Below are 27,736 nucleotides of genomic sequence, written 5' to 3'. Positions count from 1 at the left end.
TTCACTCATATGAACGAGAGAAATGCATAATGTGTAAACATTTTCACTCATAAACGAGAGAAATGCATAATGTGTAAACATTTTCACTCATAAACAAGAGAAATGCATAATGTGTAAACATTTTCACTCATATAAACGAGAGAAATGCATAATGTGTAAACATTTTCATTCATATAAACGAGAGAAATGCATAATGTGTAAACATTTTCACTAATATAAACGAGAGAAATGCATAATGTATAAACATTTTCACTCATATGAACGAGAGAAATGCATAATGCGTAAACATTTTCACTCATATAAACGAGAGAAATGCATAATGTGTAAACATTTTCATTCATATAAACGAGAGAAATGCATAATGTGTAAACATTTTCACTCATATAAACGAGAGAAATGCATAATGTGTAAACATTTTCATTCATATGAACGAGAGAAATGCATAATGTGTAAACATTGTCACTCATATGAACGAGAGAAATGCATAATGTGTAAACATTTTCACTCATATAAACGAGAGAAATGCATAATGTGTAAACATTTTCACTCATATGAACGAGAGAAATGCATAATGTGTAAACATTTTCACTCATATAAACGAGAGAAATGCATAATGTGTAAACATTTTCACTCATATGAACGAGAGAAATGCATAATGTGTAAACATTTTCATTCATATGAACGAGAGAAATGCATAATGTGTAAACATTTTCACTCATATGAACGAGAGAAATGCATAATGTGTAAACATTTTCATTCATATGAACGAGAGAAATGCATAATGTGTAAACATTTTCACTCATATAAACGAGAGAAATGCATAATGTGTAAACATTTTCACTCATAAACGAGAGAAATGCATAATGTGTAAAAATTTTCACTCATATGAACGAGAGAAATGCATAATGTGTAAACATTTTCACTCATATGAACGAGAGAAATGCATAATGTGTAAACATTTTCACTCATATGAACGAGAGAAATGCATAATGTGTAAACATTTTCACTCATATGAACGAGAGAAATGCATAATGTGTAAACATTTTCACTCATATGAACGAGAGAAATGCATAATGTGTAAACATTTTCACTCATAAACGAGAGAAATGCATAATGTGTAAACATTTTCACTCATATGAACGAGAGAAATGCATAATGTGTAAACATTTTCACTCATATGAACGAGAGAAATGCATAATGTGTAAACATTTTCACTCATAAACGAGAGAAATGCATAATGTGTAAACATTTTCACTCATAAACGAGAGAAATGCATAATGTGTAAACATTTTCACTCATATGAACGAGAGAAATGCATAATGTGTAAACATTTTCACTCATATGAACGAGAGAAATGCATAATGTGTAAACATTTTCACTCATAAACGAGAGAAATGCATAATGTGTAAACATTTTCACTCATATGAACGAGAGAAATGCATAATGTGTAAACATTTTCACTCATATGAACGAGAGAAATGCATAATGTGTAAACATTTTCACTCATAAACGAGAGAAATGCATAATGTGTAAACATTTTCACTCATATGAACGAGAGAAATGCATAATGTGTAAACATTTTCACTCATAAACGAGAGAAATGCATAATGTGTAAACATTTTCACTCATATGAACGAGAGAAATGCATGTGTAAACATTTTCACTCATAAACGAGAGAAATGCATAATGTGTAAACATTTTCACTCATGTGAACGAGAGAAATGCATAATGTGTAAACATTTTCACTCATATGAACGAGAGAAATGCATAATGTGTAAACATTTTCACTCATATGAACGAGAGAAATGCATAATGTGTAAACATTTTCACTCATATGAACGAGAGAAATGCATAATGTGTAAACATTTTCACTCATAAACGAGAGAAATGCATAATGTGTAAACATTTTCACTCATAAACGAGAGAAATGCATAATGTGTAAACATTTTCACTCATATGAACGAGAGAAATGCATAATGTGTAAACATTTTCACTCATATGAACTAGAGAAATGCATAATGTGTAAACATTTTCACTCATAAACGAGAGAAATGCATAATGTGTAAACATTTTCACTCATATGAACGAGAGAAATGCATAATGTGTAAACATTTTCACTCATATGAACGAGAGAAATGCATAATGTGTAAACATTTTCACTCATATGAACGAGAGAAATGCATAATGTGTAAACATTTTCACTCATATGAACGAGAGAAATGCATAATGTGTAAACATTTTCACTCATATGAACGAGAGAAATGCATAATGTGTAAACATTTTCACTCATATGAACGAGAGAAATGCATAATGTGTAAACATTTTCACTCATATGAACGAGAGAAATGCATAATGTGTAAACATTTTCACTCATAAACGAGAGAAATGCATAATGTGTAAACATTTTCACTCATAAACGAGAGAAATGCATAATGTGTAAACATTTTCACTTATATGAACGAGAGAAATGCATAATGTGTAAACATTTTCACTCATATGAACGAGAGAAATGCATAATGTGTAAACATTTTCACTCATAAACGAGAGAAATGCATAATGTGTAAACATTTTCACTCATATGAACGAGAGAAATGCATAATGTGTAAACATTTTCATTCATATGAACGAGAGAAATGCATAATGTGTAAACATTTTCACTTATATGAACGAGAGAAATGCATAATGTGTAAACATTTTTATTCGTGTAAGAATTAAGATGGCTGCCACTTGCAATTTTGAAAGCAGCCTCGACCTTGCGATCAAAAACCAAGATCGTGTGAAATGGAACAAAATGCAAGAAAATTACTACCACTACTACCATCACCATCGTGGCCTTCTTGGCCTGGGGGGGGGGGGAGGGCAAAAATAAAAGTGTAATATCTGTTCTGCAGATGCTGCAATCAAAGTAATATGTGGAGGGGGGGGGGAACACCACATGTCAGAACATTGCTCTTGAACAATCAGTGTTTGGTCAATGTGGGGGGAAACACTTCATACCAAACAATTTTGGCCATGCCAGAGTGCCCCTTCCTCTCTCTCCACATTAAAAACGACCTTGTGTCTAATTTGCTCTCGTGGGGATGCAAATAAATATCCACCATGTCCTTGTATCCCTGCAAACAGTTTTGTTTGTCTGTCTGTCGTGTTCAAATTTTAATCCCGGTTCTTTATATATATATATATGTATATTTTTTTTTTTTTACATAGAAGTTACTTATCAAGGTCCGGAGGCCACTCGAGGATTAGTTAGTTGGTTGGTTGTTTTTGTTTTACGGCATATCAACCTTTTTCAGATTATTTAATGCCAAATCTAGTTATTTTGAGGAACGATTTTTAATGAAGTATATATTTTTTTTAAGTCAGATTCTATTTAACCCATAGTTGGGACCCTAACAGGTACTACCACTCCGGGTCAGAGTGGACCTGAGAGCAATGACAATTAAAGGGTGGCTCCACACTCCCCAAGGCCCGCAAGGTGGGGCCTCACCATCGGATATAGTTTTAGGTCATATCCAGGACCGTTCGAGGATAAGGGTTAATGAGTTTACAGTAGTCAATGCAACAATATTGTAGTAATCTATATATATAAAAGCGAAAATGTATGTATGTATGTACGCTTTTTCTCGATGTCCACAAAAGGCTTCTTTCAGAGAAGCGCTTGCTCGGTTCACAACTTCTTAAAACTTTTTATATACTCTATAAATTGTAATATCTCAGAGTTATCCACGGAGCTCGCCTGTCTATTTAATTTTACTGACTTTCAAATGTTAATTATTCAACATTTTCCGCATTGGCACGTATTACATTCGGTTTTCGGTATACAAAAAGTGAAACTCGACTCTAATCACAGGCCGCTTGCCCGCGCGCCCTCCGGGGCCCGGGTGACATGATCAAAGTGTAGCATCTGTTCCGGCAGATACTGCAAGCAAAGACCAGATGTGGGGGAAACCCCACATACCTGACCATTAACCAGCTCCCATTTCCCACCTCTCGGGAGCTGGTCCCCTTTTTCCCTTCCCCCTTCCTTCACTCCTCACATTAAAAATTGGCCTTGTGCCTAATTTGCTCGGTGGGGGAGCAAATAAATACCATCTGTTTCGGCAGATACTGCAAGCTATGACTAGCTATGACTAGCAAAGACCAGATGTTGGGGCAACCCCACATGCTTGACCTTTAACCAGCTCCCATTTCCCACCTCTCGGGAGCTGGTCCCCTTTTTCCCTTCCCCCTCCCTTCACTCCTAACATTAAAAATTGGCCTTGTGCCTAATTTGCTCGGTGGGGGAGCAAATAAATACCATCTGTTCCGGCAGATACAGCAAGCTATGACTAGCTATGACTAGCAAAGACCAGATGTGGGGGCAACCCCACATGCTTGACCTTTAACCAGCTCCCATTTCCCTCCTCTTGGGAGCTGGTCCCCTTTTTCCCTTCCCCCTCCCTTGACTCCTCACAATAAAAATTGGCCTTGTGCCTAATTTGCTCGGTGGGGGAGCAAATAAATACAACAGGCTGCTTGCCCGCGCGCCCTCCGGGGCCCGGGTGACATGATCAAAGTGTAGTATCTGTTCCGGCAGATACTGCAAGCTATGACTAGATTTCCCTCCTCTCGGGAACTGGTCCCCATTTTCCCTTCCCCTTCCCTTGACTCCTCACAATAAAAATTGGCCTTGTGCCTAATTTGCTCGGTGGGGGAGCAAATAAATACAACAGGCCGCTTGCCCGCGCGCCCTCCGGGGCCCGGGTGACATGATCAAAGTGTAGCATCTGTTCCGGCAGATACTGCAAGCAAAGACCAGATGTGGGGGAAACCCCACATACCTGACCATTAACCAGCTCCCATTTCCCACCTCTCAGGAGCTGGTCCCCTTTTTCCCTTCCCCCTTCCTTCACTCCTCACATTAAAAATTGGCCTTGTGCCTAATTTGCTCGGTGGGGGAGCAAATAAATACCATCTGTTTCGGCAGATACTGCAAGCTATGACTAGCTATGACTAGCAAAGACCAGATGTTGGGGCAACCCCACATGCTTGACCTTTAACCAGCTCCCATTTCCCACCTCTCGGGAGCTGGTCCCCTTTTTCCCTTCCCCCTCCCTTCACTCCTAACATTAAAAATTGGCCTTGTGCCTAATTTGCTCGGTGGGGGAGCAAATAAATACCATCTGTTCCGGCAGATACAGCAAGCTATGACTAGCTATGACTAGCAAAGACCAGATGTGGGGGCAACCCCACATGCTTGACCTTTAACCAGCTCCTATTTCCCTCCTCTTGGGAGCTGGTCCCCTTTTTCCCTTCCCCCTCCCTTGACTCCTCACAATAAAAATTGGCCTTGTGCCTAATTTGCTCGGTGGGGGAGCAAATAAATACAACAGGCTGCTTGCCCGCACGCCCTCCGGGGCCCGGGTGACATGATCAAAGTGTAGTATCTGTCCGGCAGATGCTGCAAGCTATGACTAGCAAGGACTAGCTATGACTAGCAAAGACCAGATGTGGGGGCAACCCCACATGCTTGACCTTTCACCAGCTCCCATTTCCCACCTCTCGGGAGCTGGTCCCCTTTTTCCCTTCCCCCTCCCTTGACTCCTCACATTAAAAATCGGCCTTGTGCCTAATTTGCTCGGTGGGGTAGCAAATAAATACAACAGGCTTCTTGCCCGCACGCCCTCCGGGGCCCGGGTGACATGATCAAAGTGTAGTATCTGTTCCAGCAGATACTGCAAGCTATGACTAGCAAAGACCAGATGTGATGGCAACCCCACATCCTTGACCTTTAACCAGCTCCCATTTCCCTCCTCTCGGGAGCTGGTCCCCTTTTTCCCTTCCCCCTCCCTTGACTCCTCACAATAAAAATTGGCCTTGTGCCTAATTTGCTCGGTGGGGGAGCAAATAAATACAACAGGCTGCTTGCCCGCACGCCCTCCGGGGCCCGGGTGACATGATCAAAGTGTAGTATCTGTTCCGGCAGATACTGCAAGCTATGACTAGCTAGGACTAGCTATGACTAGCAAAGACCAGATGTAGGTGCAACCCCACATGCTTGACCTTTAACCAGCTCCCATTTCCATCCTCTCGGGAGCTGGTCCCCTTTTTCCCTTCCCCCTCACTTGACTCCTCACAATAAAAATTGGCCTTGTGCCTAATTTGCTCGATGGGGGAGAAAATAAATACAACAGGCTGCTTGCCCGCACGCCCTCCGGGGCCCGGGTGACAAGATCAAAGTGTAATATCTGTTCCGGCAGATGCTGCAAGCTATGCCTAGCTATGACTAGCTATGACTAGCAAAGACCAGATGTGGGGGCAACCCTACATGCTTGACTTTTAACCAGCTCCCATTTCCCTCCTCTCGGGAGCTGGTCCCCTTTTTCCCTTCCCCCTCACTTGACTCCTCACAATAAAAATTGGCCTTGTGCCTAATTTGCTCGGTGGGGGAGCAAATAAATCCAACAGGCCTTCAGGCCACTTGCCCGCGCGCCTTCCTGGGCCCCGGTGACAAGATGAAAGTGTAGTATCTGTTCTGACAGATACTGCAAGCTATGACTAGTTATGACTAGCAAAGACCAGATGTTGGGGCAACCCCACATGCCTGACCTTTAACCAGCTCCCATTTCCCACCTCTCGGGAGCTGGTCCCCTTTTTCCCTTCCCCCTCACTTCACTTCTCACATTAAAAATTGGCCTTGTGCCTAATTTGCTTGGTGGGGGAGCAAATAAATCCAACAGGCCAACAGGCCACTTGCCCGCGCGCCCTCCGGAGCCCGGGTGATAAGATCAAAGTGTAGTATCTGTTCCGGCAGATACTGCAAGCTATGACTAGCTAGGACTAGCTATGACTAGCAAAGACCAGATGTGGGGGCAACCCCACATGCTTGACCTTTAACCAGCTCCCATTTCCCACCTCTTGGGAGCTGGTCCCCTTTTTCCCTTCCCCCTCCCTTCACTCCTCACATTAAAAATTGGCCTTGTGCCTAATTTGCTCGGGTGGGGAGCAAATACATCCAACAGGCCGACAGGCCACTTGCCCGCGCGCCCTCCGGGGCCTAGGTGACAAGATCAAAGTGCAGTATCTGTTCCGACAGATACTGCAAGCTATGACTAGCTATGACTAGCAAAGACCAGATGTTGGGGCAACCCCACATGCCTGACCTTTAACCAGCTCCCATTTCCCACCTCTCGGGAGCTGGTCCCCTTTTTCCTTCCCCCTCACTTCACTTCTCACATTAAAAATTGGCCTTGTGCCTAATTTGCTCGGTGGGGGAGCAAATAAATACAACAGGCCAAAAGCCAGTTGTCTCAAGAGAGCTAAGTAACGTTTGTTCAATGTCGACTTCGTCATATCAGACTGTAGCTTTCATTTCGCTCCTCCTAATAAACAGGGAGTGGGTTTTTAAAAAAAAACAAACCGATTTATTCAAAACTGTCCTGCACAAAATGCTCACTGCTGAATACCTATCGCCGTCACGTCAATCAAAAACGCGCACCTGTTTTTTTGTAAAACACTTTACTGTTTTCCAACTGCGCGTCGTGAAGGTTTCGGTTCTTTTTTTTTCACATTTTCGGGTTTTTTTCACATACCCCGAAAAACACCCGGGCAACGCCGGGTACCCCTCGCTAGTCTATATATATAAAAGCGAAAATGTGTGTTTGTATGTATGTATGTATGTGTGTGTGCTTGTATGTCTCGCAAAAACTTTCGACATAGGTCACGGATTTTCACGAGATTGGTATCATTTTAAAGTTCCAACCTTCGCCGGACAAATATCGAAAAATTGGCCATAAACATTAATTTCTTCACCCTAAAATCACCAGTTTTCTACAGGGAGGGAGCAGCAAAAACCGTCCTCTCATGACAAGTTCGCTTCTACACATGCGCAAATGACGTCGGAACATGATTTAGTTTAAATATTAAAAAAAAAAAATGACACAATCTCATCGACATCGTCTTAGCTCAGTTGTTTAGAGGGCGGCCTCATTATCTAAAGGTTTTGGGTTCGAATTGTGGTGTGAGATGTCTTTTTTTTTTTTTTTTCCGATATTTTAAATTTTAATATTGAAACAAGGTTATTTAAGCCAGTGTTTTGTTTTTTGGTTTTTATTTTTCAGACTTTTTAAAGAAGTTTTAACGTTCGTTTTTCTGGGTTTTTTTTCCTTCACATTCTTTAACATCGTCCGTTTGACTTACGTTAGTTTTTTTGTTGTTTTTTTATCGATTTTTTAAAGTTTTAACATTTTTTTTTTAATATTCAAACAGAGTGATTACTTCGCTTATTCTTTTGCTTTGATTTACCCCCCCCTCCCCCCGCCGAGCACACACACCTCTAAACACCCGGGCAACGCCGAGTAACCCCCCGCTAGTCGTTAATAGTGGAAATTTGGTAAATTGGATTATTTAATGAGACAGCTCATCAAGAATTTGTTTAAGTTGGACTTGAAAGACGACCATATTGTTGTCAGCTGGAAAGCAGGCAAACGGAAGACAGTTCCACAGGTGTGTAGTTCTAAGAAAGAAGCTTTGTTCATGGAATCTATGTTTACGTTTAGGCACAGATAAAGAGTGGGGGAAGTTATTGATAGTGGTTTCAGCTAGACGAGTGTTTTTCATGAAAGTTTGGCGAGGGGGGAGACAATAGATTGGAGCTCAGATGAGCACTTGCCATGTGTGCAGTCAGCACCAACCCTATTCAGGGTTTAACCGGTTTCCTCCGAAGGAGGAAGTTTCATGGGAGTATGAAATTCATAAGCGGTCCCCAGTCGTATGTATATCCCCGTTAGGGGAGAGGACGATGTTAGGTCTTTGCAACTTTTTGCAGGGAGGTGTTTTGCAACTTTTTGAAGGGAGGTGTTTCCAAAATTGGTCACCCATTTTAGTAATGACCAGGCTCAACGTTGCTTAACTTTGGTGATCTGACGGGAACTGGTGTGTCAACGTGATTATGCCGTATATACTTGCCATGAAAATAACGATAAAGCAGAGACAGGCGCGCAATGTCTCTTCTGTGGGAAAGAGGTTTCAGGGAAGAGAAAAGGGCATCCCCCACTAGGCTACAAAGTCTATTTTGTACTCTGTCAAGGCAGGATAAGCTGCTTTTAGCAGCTCCTGCCCAGATGTGGCAACAGTACTCCATGCTTGGACGTACTTGGCTCTTATACAGGTAGAGAATGGCATCAGTAGTGAGATATCTACTTATGTATTATATCGACTTTCTATCTCGCACTCATTTCATCTCTTTTTTATTCTTTCAGGTGTCTTTATTGTGTTTGGCTTTCCTTTTCACACTCTTTCTTTCTTATACACTTTTTCTCTTTCTTTCTGTTTCTTTCCTTTTTTTTTTAAATGCTTTTAAAATGTATTCAAACTAATCCCCCTCTCCCTTCCCACCGCGCTTCCCATACTCTTTCTTCCTTTCTTTGTGGTTCTACCACAGAGACATTTGTCTTCCTCGATTTGAAGTAAGAAAAATAAAAGGTGACGTCAGTCATTTTATTAGCAGTGAATTATCAGGCATTAAACGAAGAAAGAAAGGAGAAGAACGAGCAGAGAGAGAGAGAGAGAGAGAGAGAGAGAGGTGTGGGGGTGGGAGAGAAGAACTCATTAAATAAATAACTACATCAGTTAGGGCAAACTACAGACTATTGATCACATGCAACTGGCAGGACTTTCTGAACGGCACATCTGTAACATAGTGTGCGTGAGTGGAAGGTATCAACAGAAACGAAGGATAGAAAGCATACGAAGAGATTAGCAGCAGCAGCAGAAATTTTTTTTTTTTTTTTTTTTTTTTAACTTACATTTTCACCCCAAACAAGGCACCTTGTCACTTTGATGTAGGGGTCTACTATCAGGGACATAAGCTACAGGGGTACTATGTGGGGATTTGGGCAGCAAGATGTCGGTTCACGCTACACTTGAACATCTGTATGTCAGTACAGTTGGGGAAGCAGGAACCCAGAAGGGAATTCCAAAGTCTAGCGGTTCTGGGGAAGAAACTACTGAAGTAGAAGGCTTTCTTACATCTAGGGATCTCTACTGTGAAGGGGTGGGATTTTGCTGCTTGCCGGGTTTATCGGGGGGTATTTATGTCGAGGGGGTACAAGTGCTTGCAGTTCGTCGGAGCATTCACCGTTAAAGTACTTGTAGAACAGGCAGAGGGATGCTACATTTCGTTGATGGGACAGAGGCTGAAGCTTAGATGACAGTTCAGGACCTATCAGGTTGGCGACTCTCTTTTGAACCTTGTCTAGGAGTGAGAGACTAGTAGCAGATGCACGAGCCCAAATATGACAACAATACTCTATACATGGGTGAATGGTGCCCTTATAGAGATACAGGATACTTTCGCACATATGCAAATCAGGAAGTGTGCTCGAGAAGATGAAGGAAAGAAAAAGGAGAAAAAACGCAACACGTGCTCGGGGAGAAACAAAGTAGGCATCAAGGAACATGAACGTATAAAGATGCAGGCGAGAAATGGCTGAAGTGAGGTCAGAGAAAGACGACGACGACAACGAAAGAAATGGACGTAAAGTGAAGGCAAAAAATAAGTCGGAGGAAGGAGAGATGCGTTCCTGGATAAAATGGGCATGTGATAGTGAGAAACTTTTTTAAGTCGTGCCGAGAATAACGGCTATAAAAAAACTTTTGAAAAAAGAAAAGAAAAAAAAATGCCGATCTGGATTTTTATTTATTTTTTGCCTTCGTTTGTAACGATAACGCCACACATCTACCTATCTATCTACTCTACTATTATATAAAAAGAACTTTGTGTGATTGTGTGTGTGTGTGTGTGTGTGTGTGTGTGTGTGTGTGTGTGTGAGCTTGTTCCCTATGGAATCTGAAACGGCTGGGCCGATTTTTATGAAATTTCACACAGATGTACTTTATATATCTAGCAGTGTTCTTAGATAGGTTTTGTATCAGAATGTCTCTAATAAATACGCAGAAATTCTCCTCTGGACCAAATTATTGTAGGCTTGCAAGAACAGATATCACATACAAATTTATTATGTCTAAACTATTATCAGCCATCTTCTAACTTTTGACCGCTGTCATGGACACATTTATTCATTATATTAAAACCCTATATTGCATCCCAGGAGAGGCATCATGATGATTGCCATCATCTACAGAGGAAGTAGTTCTAATTTTTCCCTCTCTTTCTACAGTCATCTTTCTGCCACCAGTCTACACCTGAAAGATATATACACATTCTTACTATGTCCTCCATTCACCCTTATTAACTGGATTATAAACTCCTATACAAAGCATTAACTTTCCATTTCCCTTACACAAAATAATGATTTCTCCCTTGCACATTTCCATCCCCTTTTCATTGGCTGCTACCTCTCAACACGCTTATTCAAGATTAAATACCTTATTGAATAAACAAACACATTAGCTTATCTATATATCTATAAAAGTCAGAGTTTCCGCCTGATGCATCGCAATAGGTCCCCAATTAGAGCAGGCAATCAATTGATTTGATTGAAAAATGGGTGATTTCACCGATTTCAATGACAACAAAAATATGGAAATATAAAACACTCGTTGATAATCATTCAATACTAGAAAACGTCGGGTCTCCCTGCTGGTCTAATAATAAAAATAACATTTATCAATTCCTTTTATTTCATTTTATTATCATTTTGTTCAATCTGGGGATGAGACATCCTACTGGATGCCAGGCATTCACCCGTTATCTCCTATATTTCAACCGAGAGATCTTTTTAAGATTCTGACCGTCCCTTTGAGTGCAATTGTTTGCATCTCTCTTGCACATGGTTCACCGGTTATATTTGCTAAGTAGTTTTTGAAATTCTTTTTCATGAGTCCAATTGCTCCTATAATCACTGGAATGATACAAATCTTCCTAAGATTCCAGTTTCTTCTTGTGTCGTACATAAGACCTTGATATTTCCTTATCTTTTTCCTCTCAGCTCTGTTTATCCCAGCATTGTACTGCTGTGTGTGATGCGAAAATTTTTTTTGTCTCTTCCGTCTTGAAGCTACGGACAGTTCTTGGATTAGTAGATGTAGAACAGTTGAAATAACAGGGTCAGTTCACAGGGGAAGGTCAAGGAAAATATGGCAGGAAGTGATAAGGATGGACTTGCAAGGTAGATATGTGCATGACAGGAGACTTTGTTGGTTTGGTCAGATTGAAAGAATAGACGAGAGTTCTTAGATTAGTAGATGTAAGAACAGTTGAAATAACAGGGTCAGTTCACAGGGGAAGGAAGTGATAAGAATTTATTTGATAGAAAGAGGGATAAATAAAGACCTGGCCAGAGATAGGTTAGTTTGGAAATCAATTTTTGCAAACATGTCAGCATGTAGAATGGATGTTAAACCGAATGATGATGACGACGACAAAAACGACAATTTTACAGCTTCTGCGACATTACCAGTAGTTTAATATGTTTACATGTACACTTGCCACAAGAAGCTACACTACTGGTTGGACGGGTTCATGCTACAGAGACATACTTGAAATTTTCAATAAGCATAAGACATGCAATAACAAACGACTACAAAGCAATCAAACACATTCTGCTTTGGTGAAAAAAAAAAAAAATGTGTGTGAAAATAGAGAATCAGATGAATTTTTAATGAGCGACATTTATTCAAATATTGAATTTTTTTTTTTTTGTCAGCATGTAGTGGGCTGTACGTTGACCATGGCGATACAAAATGATTTTCGCCATTAAATTCGATCATCGTTAGTACTCCCGTGATATTCCTCATCTTTCGGCTGACAATCATTCCATTTCATTAACCTTATCCTCGAGTGATTTTTGGCCTTGGTAAGTGGTAAAAAAAAAAAAAAAAGAAAAAAAAAAGATGACGCGGCCGGTGTTCGGAAAAGCATTTGTTCGAGAGACGTGGGTGATGTCACAGCAGAGACAAAAAGTCACACACGGCCGGCGAAGGAGAAATTAACTGTTTAAATATTTAAAAATAAAAAAATGCATTGTTGGAAATATCAGATATAAAGGCATTTATTAAAAAAAAAAGGTCAAGGTTTTTCCTGTCCTTTCTTTCTTTGATATAATGACTACGTGTAAGAAATTATACGGTCATAATACAAGCCCTAACTGCCATTGTATCGATCGATTTAATTGGTCAAATCTAACCAGACACGTCACGTGCCTTTGCCGCCAATTTCTATTTCCTTTTCAGGTTTCTTTAGTTCGTTCCAGATCAGCAAAGGAGGAAGGACTCATTTTTTATTATGGATGCTAACATTAGTGCCTTCTATGCTACAGATCTCATCTTTGGATGAAGCATAGAACATATTTGTAAAAGCCTACGAATTAGGCTTACTTATAAGACAGAATGTCTACAACCACATTATGGACCCTTCTTATCATTGTGAACTTTTCGTCTTCGGTATTCAGCCTGTTTGTGTTGCTACCAATTTTTTAGGACCATGAGGTCCAATGGAACATGGCTAATTACATCCTTCCTGCAACAGATTTCGACAACATTGCAGAATACAAAAGGACTAACTACGACTCAAAGAAGCAAACTACCCGCTCCAAAGTTGGACGCAAGATGGGCACACTATTTTGCAATAATATCGTGTGTACCAATAAAGTTTGTCTTGAATTTTACAGGTAGTGTTTGTTGTTTTGTGATGGTCTCGTTTCTTGCCTTCAACAGAGAGCATCGAACATGTTAGTTAAAATTCGCATCTTGACATAAAATAATTCCTACATGGGATTCTTATTGAGATGACTAATTTGTATTATTGCAGACTATCATCTTCATCCTCATCTTCTAGTTGTTTCACACCGTTTCAGGGCCCGTGGCACGGTGGATAGAGGCGTTGAATCTTTACGGTTCCAGGTGAGCATTGTCTGAAGATAGTGGTTTCAATCCTACCCAAAACCGGCCAGAGGCTTAGTTTGTCAAAACGTGGTGAGACGACGACAACTATGGAAGGCAGTAATTGCTGAGGATGCAGTTAAGAGATTCAGCATTCCTATCCCGTCGCCGTTAACCACCTGACAAAGGCCAGAGGAATAGTTTGAGGAAGCTGAGGCCTTCTACATTATTAAACCTTGTGCCTAACTTGATTTGCACTTATGTGGAGGCACACACACACACACACATTCCAGTGCGGATACATTTTTTTTAAAAGTTAAAACTGTCGGCACACGAAGATTGGCAGGTGCTTATGATTCCAATGCACAATATAAGTTAAACTATCTTTACATTATAATTTGAAAAACAAAAAATTGCGTGAAACGCATATTTCTCTATTTCTCTCCCTTTCTTTCGCTTTCAATGAAGAAAGAGAGAATTAAAATATGATTGTATTGTAAAAAACAGTTGAAATTTGCACCCCGTACGCGGAGGATATAGTAGTTTGGTGTGCACGCAATGGGTCGACTAAATATGCTTCCTACTTGTTAACTGTTAAATAAATTATATAATTTTTTATAAAAATGCATTTGTTTGCTATTTTTGTACAAGTGTTCGATTTCAGCCTGCAGTTCCTCCCATTAATGCGACGATAGAAAGCTGCCTGTAACGATGCAATGGACACACAAGAAGCGACCCATCCCAGCTAGTTATAGCCAACGACATATCGACCCGTTTTTGTTGATGTTTCCAACATGTGCCTATTGTTAGACATCGTTGGATATCGTTTATTCCCCGGGGGAGCCGGTTGCATTCCCAAGACATTTCTCAACCAAGCAACTTTCCCCGAGGAAGCGATAGTGTCAGAGTCAGCTGAAACGTTGTGAAACAAAAAACTAGAAGATGAGGATAATAGTCTGCAACAAATACATAATACAAATGTTTCTAAATGAATGCTACAAATTTATTGCCTGGGTAACACCAGGTAGCCTTGCTGACAGCTTAATGAAATAAGCAGTAAAAATATTTGAAATTGTATTTTAGAGGTTATCATATCAAAGTGAGAATTGAGTTTAAAGTTCAATGTATTCAAGAAATATTATAATTAGGCATGATAACAAATTGGTTACAAAACAATTCGTTTTATTAGAATGATCAGGACATGCATTTAATTATTGGGTCAAAGGTTAATGGAAAAACCTCTTTTGCATGTCGACAGGTCAAAGCTATTAATTTAGGTACTTTTAAACTTTATTGACTTGAGCCATTTCGTTTTGGTTATTTTCACTTTTTTGTATAATTTTGTTTTTTTTTATTTATACTTAGAAGTCACCACTTATCACGACTCAAAGGCCACTCAAGGATAAGGGTTAATAAATGTAAGTTGGTAGTTTAGCAATCGCCAATGGTATAAATTAGGTAGAATTTGATTATTTATGAGGGTAGCTCAATAAGAACTTCTTTACATTGGATTTGAAGGCTAATATGCTGTATTTAACCGGGAAGTAGGCCAGCGGAACAGTGATCCAGGGGGGGGGGAGTTCTGGAAAAGAAGCTTTGTGCATGGACTCTGCGTTTAAATTTATGTAGTTAGAGAGTGGGGGAAATCATATATAGTGGTTCTAGCTAGTTGAGTGTTTTTTGAAAGTTTGGCAAGGGAAGAGACCATAGATTGGAGTTCAGTTGAGCACTTGCCATGGAAATAACGATAGAGCAGAGACAGGCTCGCAACATCTGTTCTGTGGGGAAAGAGGTTGCAGGGAAGAGAAAAGGGCTACAGAATCTATTTTGAACTCCTTCAAGGCAGGATGTGATGCGACAGGCAGCTCCTGCCCAAATGTGGCAACAGTACTCCATTTTAGGATGTATCCGACGTTTATATCAGCAGTGATATACCTTCTGGAGCGGTAGAGTGATTCAACCATTTTTCCAGCAATCTTGGCAACATATTTGATATATATGTTCCATTTCAAATTTTATAGATGTTGCTCCAGACAAGATATAAAGGCACTTGATGTAAGAAGCTAAAAAGAATGAAAGATGATAGAATTGCATAATCACAAAACAAAAGAAGAAAGTAGAATCACTTCTGTGCCATACTGAAGCAACATTCACCCTAAGCGAGTTAAACCGGCTTCCTACAAAGGAGGAAGTTGCATGGGAATATCAACTTCAGAGGCGGTACTCACTTCAAAGCAAGATGGCCTTTTAACTGATGATGGTTTATTCATAAGAAAAAAAAAATCAAACCAAAAGCCGAAATATTAGCATCGCACTGACAGATCGTCATGCCAGAAATACCTCAAGAGACGCATGTCCATGTGAAAATAGGACGTGAGAATACCCAGAAATTTAACAAATACTGACGCAGAAATCTCTCAAGTAGCGATCCCCTATGTTCGGTCTCTTGTACTATTAGCCGAAAAAGGGAGAGAGGCCGACCAGAAAGAACTATGATCTTGCCCTTTTTATCAAGGATACTTAACTACTTTCGTTACTTGTTAGTTATCAGATAAATCAAGTCTGAAAAAATAAAAAAACACCACCACCAGCGTTCAATCATCTGGGCTCCAAGCAGGCTAACCTTCCAAGAGTCTGGCTCTGTCAATGGAGCATCAAAATACGCCAACTGCTTCCCTGCAGAGGGTAAAAGTTCCTCAATGGATGCTGGTGCTATCAGATCAGGCTGTCTGAAGATATTGACTTTCTGACCTAATATGCACCAAACAATGTTATTGTTTTATTTGCTTCCCTTTGCAAAACTCAATCATGTTCTGCAAAGTCAAAAGCAAGAAGTAACAATTTTCCTATAAAAAAACAAAAACAAAAACAAAACAAAAAAAAAAATCACTGAATAAATAGTTGAAGATGTAAAGTGCTTGAAACATAAAAAACTTTTCCAAATTTACTGGATTCGACTTTGAATAACCCGAAAAGGGTTGATATGCTGCAAAGCAAAGTAAACAAGCTATCCAAGAGCCGAATATGGAATGAAACGATTACAAAGCCGGTTGACACTAAAAGTCTATCCTTAGACAATTATCAATGATTGCTCACTGGTACTAACAAATGGTGTTCCTTGGATCTGAATAATAAGTCTCGTGAGATTTCCAGAACTCTTTGTCTCTTACGATAACCATTGCAAATCATTTGGAATTATCACAACAGCCATATACCATTGATTTCTCATTTGGAATTCAAATGACAGTAAACCTCCCTGAGGTTCTCGTACATTTAAGATGGAAGTTTGGTATTGGTGCTCTTCTGTGGACTTTCCATCCTCCTTGAGTTTTTTTCTGTTGCGTGCATTATTTATTTTACGTTGTTACTTTTATTGCTATTTTATTTTTTATTATTATTTTATTTTTTATTATTTTTTTCTTCATTATTATTTATTATTTTATTATTATTTTATTATTTTTCATTATTATTGTTATTTTTTATTATTTTTATTATTATTATTTTTAATTATTTAATTGTCATTTATTATTATTATTTTATTATTTTAAATTATTTAATTGTCATTTATTATTATTTTATTATTATTTATTATTATTTTATTTATTATTTTTTTTATTCACTAAGAGTTTTCACAAGTCATCGTCAGTGATTGCTTACTAATATTTAGTGGTGTTTCTTGGAGTCTGGATGACAGCAAGTTTTCCCATATTTACAATGCTCTCTAATTCTTTCGATGGCCTTTGCAAATGACTTGCATGATTGCAACAGTCACTTACCACTAATTTCTCGCCTCCCAAGGTCCCAGTCCTCTTTGCACTCTTCCAATGAATATCTGGTCACCAGGTCTTTCCATCTCATTAACGCTTCACAACCTTTTTTTTTTTACTGTATTTTTTTTTTTACAAAGGAGTCACCACTTATCAAAGCCTGGAGGCCACTCGAGAATAAGGGTTAATGAACGATTAAATTTTGTAAATTAGATTACTTAAAGGGAACTGCTGATCAAGAACTTGTTTACGTTGGACTTGAAAACTACCATATTGTTGTCAGCTGGAAAGCAGGGAAACGGAACAGAGTTCCACAGGCAGATAGTTCTAAGAAACAAACTTTGTTCATGGAATCTATGTTTAGGTTTAGGCACGGATAAAAATTGGGGGAAATTATTGATAGTGGTTTTAGCAGGACGAATGTTTACCGAGCACTTGCCATGAAAATAATGATAAAGCAGAGACAAGCTCACAACGCATCTTCTGTGGGAAAAAGGATTCAGGAAAGAGAAATGGCATTCCCCCACTAGGCTATGAAGACTATTTTGAACTCTGTCTAGACAGGATAAGATGCTTCTAGCAACTCCTGCTCAGATGAGGCAATAATAATCCATCCTCATATTTCCAGTGCTCTCCAGTTCTTTCAGTAACCTTTGCAAATGAATTTATTGTTATCATCATCATTATTATTATTTACTCCCTAGGAGTAGTCACACAGGCCATCATCAAAGATTTCTCGGGTTTGTATTACTGTACACATAGATTCGAAAAAGTTGTCAAAAAACAAATATATAACAAATAAATGTTATCAAAGGCAAGATAAGTTACTTTTCTACCTAACTGGATATAATTTTCGTGTTTTTATTCAATGTAACATGTTTATTCAGCTCGAAAAACATACAGTGTTTACCGATGTATTGGAAAATTCAAGATGGCGTCCGACTCTCTCTTAAACACGGTAAGTTCGGGAAAAGGTGTTATAAATAATAAACTAGACAAAATACTGTTAGAAATTCGCTCAATATATATTATCGTGACATAGGTTGACATATATTCGGTGTTTTTTTAATAGTATTTATATTATTTATAACACCTTTTCGCGAACTTACCGTGTTTAAGAGAGATTCGGCCGCCATTTTGAATTTTCCAATACATCGGTAAACACTGCATGTTTTTCGAGCTGAATAAACATGTTACATTGAATAAAAACACAAAAAATATATCCAGTTTGGTAGAAAAGTAACTTATCTTGCAAACATTTGATAACATTTATTTGTTATATATTTGTTTTTTGACAACTTTTTCGAATCTATGTGTACAGTAATACAAACCCGATTTCTCTTTGAAAACTTGTGGCATTCTATGGAGTCTGAGTGACAACAAGTCTCCCCAGATTTCCAGTACTCTCCACCTCTTTCGATAACCTTTGCAGGTGAATTTGCGTTATCGCAACAGCCGCTTACCATTAATTTCTCGTTGGCAGCTACCATTGGTATTCACTGGAATTTTGGTGGCAATTAACCTCCCCAAGGTAGCAGTTCTCTTTGCACTCGTTTAGTGGAGATCTGGCTAGTGCTTTCTCTCCTCGATCTTTCCATCCTCCTTGACTCTCCATGATTATTTGGCATGTGTCAGTTTATAGTGACACACACACAAGGAAAAAAAGTGAGGAAGGAGAAAGCAGAGGCGCAGAGAGGGGTGGTTAACTTACAATTATACTGTTACACAGTTTTCTTTGTTTCTTTGTGTTTTACATATTTTTTTTTTTTTACATAAGCAGTTTCTATATGTCCGGCTTGTGCATTAGTATCTGCATTCAAGGGGTTTCTTTAATATTTCTGCAGTTTTCATTATTGTTCTCCGTTATATCTTCTTAGCTATCCCTCTGATTCCAATCTCTCCTATTTCTTTTTTTTTTTTTTTTCAAAGTTTTTCGGTATTGTTCCTAGTGCTCCTACTAGTTCTATTATTATTAGTTATTTATTTATGCTTATTTTATTTTTTTTCTAAATTTGACTTATTTCGTTATTATCATGGTATTTTTTTTTACGACCTGCACCAGCGTAGTATAACCCCCCCCCCCCAACCTCCCTATGTTAAGAACGGCTGTCGAGGTTGGGGGTGTTCTTTTCCGAAAGCCGTTCTTAATATGGGGAGGCTGAGGGTGTTTATACTACGCTGGGGCAGGTCGTAAAAAAATACCATTATTATAATAATGTGAGAGATATTTTAATATTTTGGAATCATTGTTACCAATACGAATCCATGGATAAAAAAAAAAAACAAAAAAAAACATAAAAAGATTTCTTTTTCTCCATACGAATGACTCAGTGACTCACCATTTTATTGTTCGCGCTATCATTCATCGTCTTTCACGACATGACACTCACTCTGTGTCGTCGTACACGGTGTGTATTATATAAGGTACACGGTGTACTTAAGTTACACACAAGAGAAAATAAAAGGAGTTACAATGACACGAGTATTCATTTATTCTTTCCCAAGTTCATTCAATTATCGACTAAGAAAAAAGAAAAAATAACCAAGAGAAAGTACGGAAGACCAACAATGCAATAATGAATGGCTTTCTCTTTATTTATTATAAAGTAGATCATTAATTGCATGAAAGTTTTTTTTTCGATACAAATATATTTATTGACGGCAACACTCTGCAAAGTACACAGCGTGTAATCTATTGTGTACACGGTGTACCATAAAAAAAAAAAAAACAACAACAAAATAAATAAATAATAATAATAAAATAAATAATAAAAAATAACGGAAGATACAATAACATGGATTTTACTATTTATTTTATTATATTGAGAAAAATGTCAAATATTATATAAATTTTGTTTAGTTCTCTCCCACTGCAAAAACTTGACACCAAGGTCGGAAAGGGGGATTGAGAAGTCAGCGCCTCCTCGGAGGTGGGGGCACTGACACTGCTTGCATAAATTGCCCGGACAGTCCCGTCAGCTTTGTACGGTAAGAGCGCCTCATGCGATTAGAAATAAACTAACTCTTTCTCAAAGAGAGAAGACAATGAGTTGGAGGGTGGACCTCCTAGAACTGCACATAACTAAACTCCCACCGCAAAATCAACAGAGACTAGACTAGGTTATTTCATGAATGGTCTAATCTCTATTGTACTTTGGAGACCAAGGAAACAATTACTGTAATAATATTTAAACAATTGACCCATTGAGTCAGTATTTGTTATTATTTAACAAAAAAAAAACTTTTATATGATTTTTAATTACGATCAAAATGTTGTACCTGTTCTGAAACTACAATCAATCAGTGATTGATTGTAGTTTCAGAACAGGTAGAAGTGATTGATTCAATCACTTCTAGCTTCGATCTGCGAAGGATTTTAGGTTAGCGCAATTTAAGGACATTGGTCGATAAATCATGTTTTTACTAGGATTACAATGTCGGAATACATTGTGATGTCATAATAAACCTCCATAGTTCCCTCTTTTGATGAGTGTACACGGTGACAAGCAAGCGGCATAACAACATCCACAGTTATAGTAGTAGCGTTAACATGCGTGACCCGGTGGGTCCGTATTTGTCATATTTATTCCCCCCCCCACCTCTCCGTCTCTCAAGTGATGAATGACGCAATCGAAAGACAATAATGTTGGGGTTGTATTACAATGCACAGACGTAGGGAAAAGTGGTCAAAAATTAGAAAAATTTAAAATATAACAAATAAATGTAATTAAAGGCAAGTTACTCTTCTACCTATCTGAATTTTTTTAGTGGTTTATATATATATATATATATATATATATATATATATATATATCACAATAATTAAAGCGAAAGTACGGAAGATCAAAACTGCAACAATATTTTTGTAACGTTATTGGTTTGTATTCTGCATAAGTAAAAAAAAAATGATACTAGCATAAACGATGGCGATGATGAGTTGGCACAAAATAGTGCGAGGGTTCAGGGGTTAATACCATGCAAACGGTAAATTTGCGACGGGTTTGAATATCAGATTCGTTGTCAGTAACCCCGAAAACCTACAAAAAAAAAAAAAAAAAAATTTTATTGGTCGGTGTTCTGTTGTAGTTTTACCCATTAAATTTTTCTGCTGGTCGCCATGGAACACAACGCCCAAAGAGTACCTTAGATTTGTTTGCCTTAAAAAAAAAAGCAAAAAAAACAAAACAAAAAATACTAAAACAAAAAAACAAAAACAAAAACTTTCAATTAAAAAAAAATAAAATAAAATAAATAAAAATGTTGGTGTTTGTACAAGAACAGGCGACAGATGGATTTTTAAAATAAGATTGCAGAAAGGGGGACATAACTCATATTGCTTATTAAAAAAAAACATTTAGATTACTTTCAATATCGGCTTATTGTTCGTTTTTAAATTTACTTTTTCTATTTTAAAAAATGTTTTTGGTATAAATTTACGAAAACAGAAGAAACTAATCAAATTTTAATTTAATTAAAGTACTGTTTTTGCCGTTTGTTGCTTAACTTGGTACTTTGCACTTATTGTATAGCGCTGAAATAACGTTATCATACAGAAAGCCATTCTTAACATGGGAGAAGGGTGTCTTGTAACTATTCTGTCCTAACACCCAACAATTTAATAAATAAAAAACCACCTTGCTTCACGATTTATCTCCCTTGTTTGATATGTCGCCCCTTTTTTTTTCGTACAAGCACCAAAATGTTTCTGATTTTTTTTTTGAAATATGAGGATTGTATTTCAGACAACTATTCTTGATTGCTGCATCATTATTTTTTGGTGCTTTATTGTGCTGTTTCGTAAAAATCGTATTTCCAAGTTAAATTCAAGTTTCACGATATCTTTTTCTGGTGCTTATGCACTTTTGTTACCGCGCTATTTTTAAATAGTTTTTTTTTTTCAGGTTAAATTCAAGTTTCACGATATCTTTTTTTTATTTTTAAACTGTTAGGTGGAAGCACCAGAATAGTTACAAAACACCCTCCACCCTCATGGTAAGAATGGCTTTCAAAATAATAACACTACTATTTCAGCACGGTAACAAAAGTGCGCAAGTACTTTATTTTTGTTTTTAAATTAGATTTTTAGATGGAAGTACAAAATAGTTACAAAACACTTTTCTCTCCTCATATTAAGAATGGCTTTGTAAATAATAACGTGATTATTTCAGCACGGTAACATAAGTGCATTACCTTATTTTATTTATATTTTATTTTTAATTAAATCCCATGGTATGAACCTATATATTCTTTTCACCTAAAGATTAAATAGTAAGATAAACTAGACTTTCAAGCCTTTGTTGGGCAACTCATCTAAGAGAAGGAAAAATCTGAAATAACGTTATTTCAAGTCCGTTCAGTCCTCAAACAATACCTATATAGGAGAGGTGCAGCTTGTGATTGCGCAACCCCTCATTTACTATGAACTGCCTATGCAAACATTCTTATAGGAGTTGTCCATTGTTTTTCAAAACTAAAAAAGCCCTTTTCCCTCCGAAAGAATTAGCATCTTGGTTGTCTCAGTTGAAGTAACCTGAAGAAGGTCGGAGATTACACCGGCCGAAACGTTGTAATTATAACAAACAAGATAGGAACAGCAGCAGGGATAATCTGATTAATAAATAAAGGGAATAATAATAATAATTCATATATACATACCTATTTCTATCTTCTCTCTCTCTCTCTCCAATATTATTTTTTTTTTTTTTGTTTTCTTTTAATTTCGTCTGCTTTTTTTCTTTTTCTCTGTCGTCTTCCTCGGGTTTTTTTTATGTTTTTTTTTTTTTGAGACAAGCTTCCTTTTTGTTAAATATTTCCAAATTATTCTTCTAATTCCGATAAAAAAAAAAGGATTAATATAAACTCTAAAAAAAAGGTTGGCTTCACAAAGAAAAAAAAGTACAAACAGTTTTTTTTTACATATAGGCTTATATATATATATATATATATATATATGTGTGTGTGTATATATATATGTATAAATAAATAATAACAAAAAAGTATTTTTTTTTTCGACTGATAGAAAAATCGCCCCAAAACTGAGAGCGTGATAAAGAATAGTACGACGAAACGAAAACGAAACCTTTACAGCACAAATAAGGTTATATCTAAGTAAATATTTTACAAAAAGCATTTTATTAAAGAAAAAGATGAAATTTATTTCAAGAAATATCAGTATTATTTATTTAAATTCATTTTACTAGATATTTTTGTATGCTGCGAAGTAAACAAAATACGAAAAATAATACAAAACATGGGGGATTCCTGAAAATAATTACTTCCGGTCCATTCCAGCTTTTTGTGATAACCCTTTGCTCGCTACACTGCGGCATCATGGGAGTGACGTAAACCTGTCTATTTTTAGAATTGGTATTTTCTATTTTATTGTTTTAAAGTATCAGTCATAGTTTCAAATTATTTTCACAGAATTTTTGATATTTTAATTTCTTAATAATAAAAATCCATCTTAAATATAGTCCTTATATAGAATTCAATAATAATAATAATAATAATAACAACAACAACAACAACAACAAAACCACAGAAAAATCTATACTTGTCACGAAACGAGTGTCATATTCCAAAAATCATATAAATTGATCAAGTATATTTTTTTTCTTGTATAAAATCTTTTTTAAACGATTTTTAGCGATTTTAATAGTAGATTGTGTCCATTACCAGACTGATTTTAAAATATCGGCAGTGAGAATTGAGTTGTCTCCCTTTATTTAAAACAAAATGGCTGATCAAAACAAAATTTTCCTTACTCATAAAATTTGATTTTTTTTTAGTTAAAAAATAACTACTTGATCAATTTACGTGACTTTTGGAATACGACATTTACATTCGGTGACGGGTACGCACATTTTTATAAGGATTTTACTGTAGTTTTGTTTTTAATTTTAATTAGGTTGAATTCTCTACAAACATCAAAATCTATTTTAAATATAATATTTCGGTCGGTACTCCTTGAGCGTTGAATTCCATGGCGACCAGTAAAAAATTTAATGGGTAAATGTTTACTTTAACTACAACAGAACACCGACCAATAAATCTTTTTTTTTTTTTTTTTTTTGGGTTTCGGGGTCGGTGACAACGAATCTGATATTCAAACCCGTCGCAAATTTACCATTTGCATGGTATCAACCCCTGAACCCTCGCACTATTTTGTGTCAACTCCACCGCCATCGTTTATGCTATTCTTGATGCATTTGCGCATGGACGCGCGTAGTAAGGTGACTTGTCACATCGCGGAAGAATTTTTTAGCAGACATTTAAAATAACAAGAAAGTTTTCAAAAACAAAAAAGCGGTTATTTCAAATAAAGTAGAAAAACCCAACATATTTTTATGTTTTCCGTTCTTTTTTTGGGGTGGGGTATTCAATTATAAGACTTGTGTAGTTTAACAGGTGCTTCTGCAGTTTATTTAACCGTTTTTCCATAAGTAACGTGCCGATATTTACCATTTCACAAAAATTCTGTTTACATTGGGGAGGGGGCGTAGGGGCGGTGGTGGTGCTGTAGGGAGTTGGGCAGTAAGATGTTGGTTCACGTTACACTTGAACTTCTGCATGTCAGTACAGTTGGGGAAGCAGGGAGCCGGAGTGGAATTCCAAGGTCTAGCGGTTCTGGGGAAGAAACTACTGGAGTAGAAAGCTCTCCTACATCTAGGGATATCCACTGTGTAGGGGTGGGATTTAGCTGCTTGTCGAGTTTGTCGACGGTATTTATGTTGTGGGGGCACAAGTGTTTGCAGCTCGTCAGACCATTCACCATTAAAATACTTGTAGAACAGCCAGAGGGATGCAACATTTCGTCGGTGAGACAGAGGCTGAAGCTTAGATGACTGTTCAGGATCTATCAGGTTGGAAACTCGCTTTTGGACCTTGTCTAGGAGAGAGAGATTAGTAGCAGATGCACGAGCCCAAATATGACAACAATACTCCATACATTGGCGAATGGTGGCCTTATAGAGGTACAGGATACTTTCGGGTGTTAATAGTTTTCTAGCATGGTAGATAGAGCATACTTCTTCGCAGCAGTCCTGGCAATGCTCTCAATATAATTGTTCCAACTCATGTTTCCTGTGAATGTTAGGCCGAGGAGTTTAAAAGAAGTAATGAATCTTTGGCCATTGCTATTGGTGGTAGAGAAGGTTTCTTGTAATTATTGAAGGAAACAAGTTTAGTCTTAGTAGCATTCTCTTAATTAGATGGTTAAAATAAATGAACTTTTTATTCAAAATAACTCTTCATCTAATAATATTTAAGATAAGAAACATTTTTAAATGCCTACACAGATTTACTTTCTCATACATCCACAAACTCTATTTAGTGACATTACCTAAGCCCCCCCCCACTTGTTGAGCGGGCATTTGTTAATTTTTGTGTGTAAAAAACATTTTGAACAACATATTTTGAAATTAGAAAAAAACTTTTAGTTTTAGCACGTTAAAAGTATACAGGTCAGTAGATAATTAAATTCTATTGCGTTTGGTATAAGTTTTATTTTCGCTGTCGTTTTTTTTTTTTTTTTTTTTTTTAAACAATTTTCGACTGTTGACTTTTCTACACTTTTACCAAGTGGATAAATATTTTTAAATTCAGGGGAGTGCTTCTGCTTCAGTCGTATTTTAAACTATATAGGCTGCAACGACCCCCCCCCCCAATAAAATGTAAAATCGTTTTTATAGTGAGTTTTAAGAATGGTTAACCGAAAAAAAAAAACAGTGAAAAGAAAAGAACAAAAAAACCCCCCAAAAAACAAATATTCAATAAATAATTATTACCAAAGGCAATAAATGCTACTTTTCTACCTGAATGAGTTTGGTTTATTTTTTAAATAGATACGTGCAAAATGAAAAGCTGATGCTCAACATTAATTATCTCCCTTGCCAACTTAATTATCTCCCTTGCCAACTTTTTTTTTTTTTTTTAAGTAAGCGTAACATTGTGATTTTCCTTCCTTTTTACAAATTTCTTTTAATTAGGTACGTGCAAAATGAATGCCGATGCTCAAAATGTATAAACATTTTGACCCCTCCCTTTACTTAAAAAATCACCCAAAATCAGGAAATTAACCAATTTGAATGAAATTTTCAGTATTTATCAAATAATAATCACGGAATATAATGAATCCATTATTTTTATTTGAATCTTCATGGAAATGTATTATGTATTTGTCTGACGCCAAAATTTTTTGCTTTATTTTTTATTGTTGTTGTTTTTATTTTTTTACCGTTTCTTATGAGAGGATTCCAGGAAACCTCACATATATCGTAGAAGCATTGCCTACAGAGGTTGCTGAGGAGATTGAGGATATTTTGGCAGCCCCCACCCAGCAAGGATCTGCATGAAGCCTTGAAGCAAGCTGTTTTAGAGCACACCAACACTTCAAAAACAACCCGGCTCAAGCAGTTTTTCACCAGCCTATTTTTGGGAGATCTTAAACCCTTCCAAGTTTTGCGACAAATGAGAGGTTTTCTAAGATATTGCACAATGAAGGGCTACTTGCTTCTACAATTGTGGTTGGACAAAACACTGTCCATGCTTGTCGTAGACAAAGACCTCACTCAATTGACTGAAATAGTGGACCGCATTGTGTTTTTTATTTTTTAATTCTTCTTAGCTTTTAGGACAAGATCACAGTGTAGTATCTGTTCTGATGCTACACTTCACCTTTTTCTGTCCTCGGTCAGTGGAGGAGAAATTCTTCATGACCAAGGTAATTTTTATTTTTCTTCCTATCCAGTGCCCCTTTTTCAGGAGTTGGATTTTCCTCACATTAAAAACCGACCTTGTGTCTAACTCTGCCCTCGTGGGGAGGCAAGTAAATAGGAACGATGACCGGGCCTCTGCGGCAACCACTATTGTGATTCTAGCTGTTCCTTCAATTTCTCCACTCAGTTCCAATCTGAGACATAACTTTCAAGGTAGACGTCCATCACAGCAACACAGGTCAACCTTGAGATGTGCCTGGTGTTATTATCACGGAGATTCATGAAAAAGGCGTGAAGATGCGAACAGCCATGCTCGTTTAAAAAAACGACCATTCAAATTTTTTTTTTTTTTACACAGTGGTCACCACTTATCAAGGCCCGGAAGCCACTCAGGGATAAGGGTTATTGTAAGTACATTACGTTAGTGTGAAG

At 37.4% G+C, this 27,736-nt stretch overlaps 1 protein-coding gene across 2 annotated transcripts in view; it reads right to left on the bottom strand.

The window, feature by feature from the left end:
* LOC145265608 (ubiquitin-like modifier-activating enzyme 1) overlaps nt 1–27,736 on the bottom strand; it is a 194,905-nt gene that overhangs the window by 160,208 nt on the left and 6,961 nt on the right. The window contains exon 1 of one of the 2 annotated variants that reach the window (XM_080121622.1): nt 23,244–23,571. The exons of the other annotated variant lie outside the window; for it this stretch is intronic. The gene's annotated coding sequence lies outside the window, so the exon portion shown is untranslated. Of the gene's footprint in view, nt 1–23,243; nt 23,572–27,736 lie in introns of those variants that run through there. 2 annotated transcript variants of the gene reach the window in all.

This window comes from Euprymna scolopes, chromosome 40, assembly GCF_053919585.1.
Source record: "Euprymna scolopes isolate OS-2025 chromosome 40, ASM5391958v1, whole genome shotgun sequence".
In the NCBI taxonomy this organism is placed as follows: Eukaryota; Metazoa; Mollusca; class Cephalopoda; order Sepiida; family Sepiolidae; genus Euprymna; species Euprymna scolopes.
The sequence above is the reverse complement of the archived record's forward strand: the minus strand, read 5'-3'. Positions and strand labels throughout refer to the sequence as shown.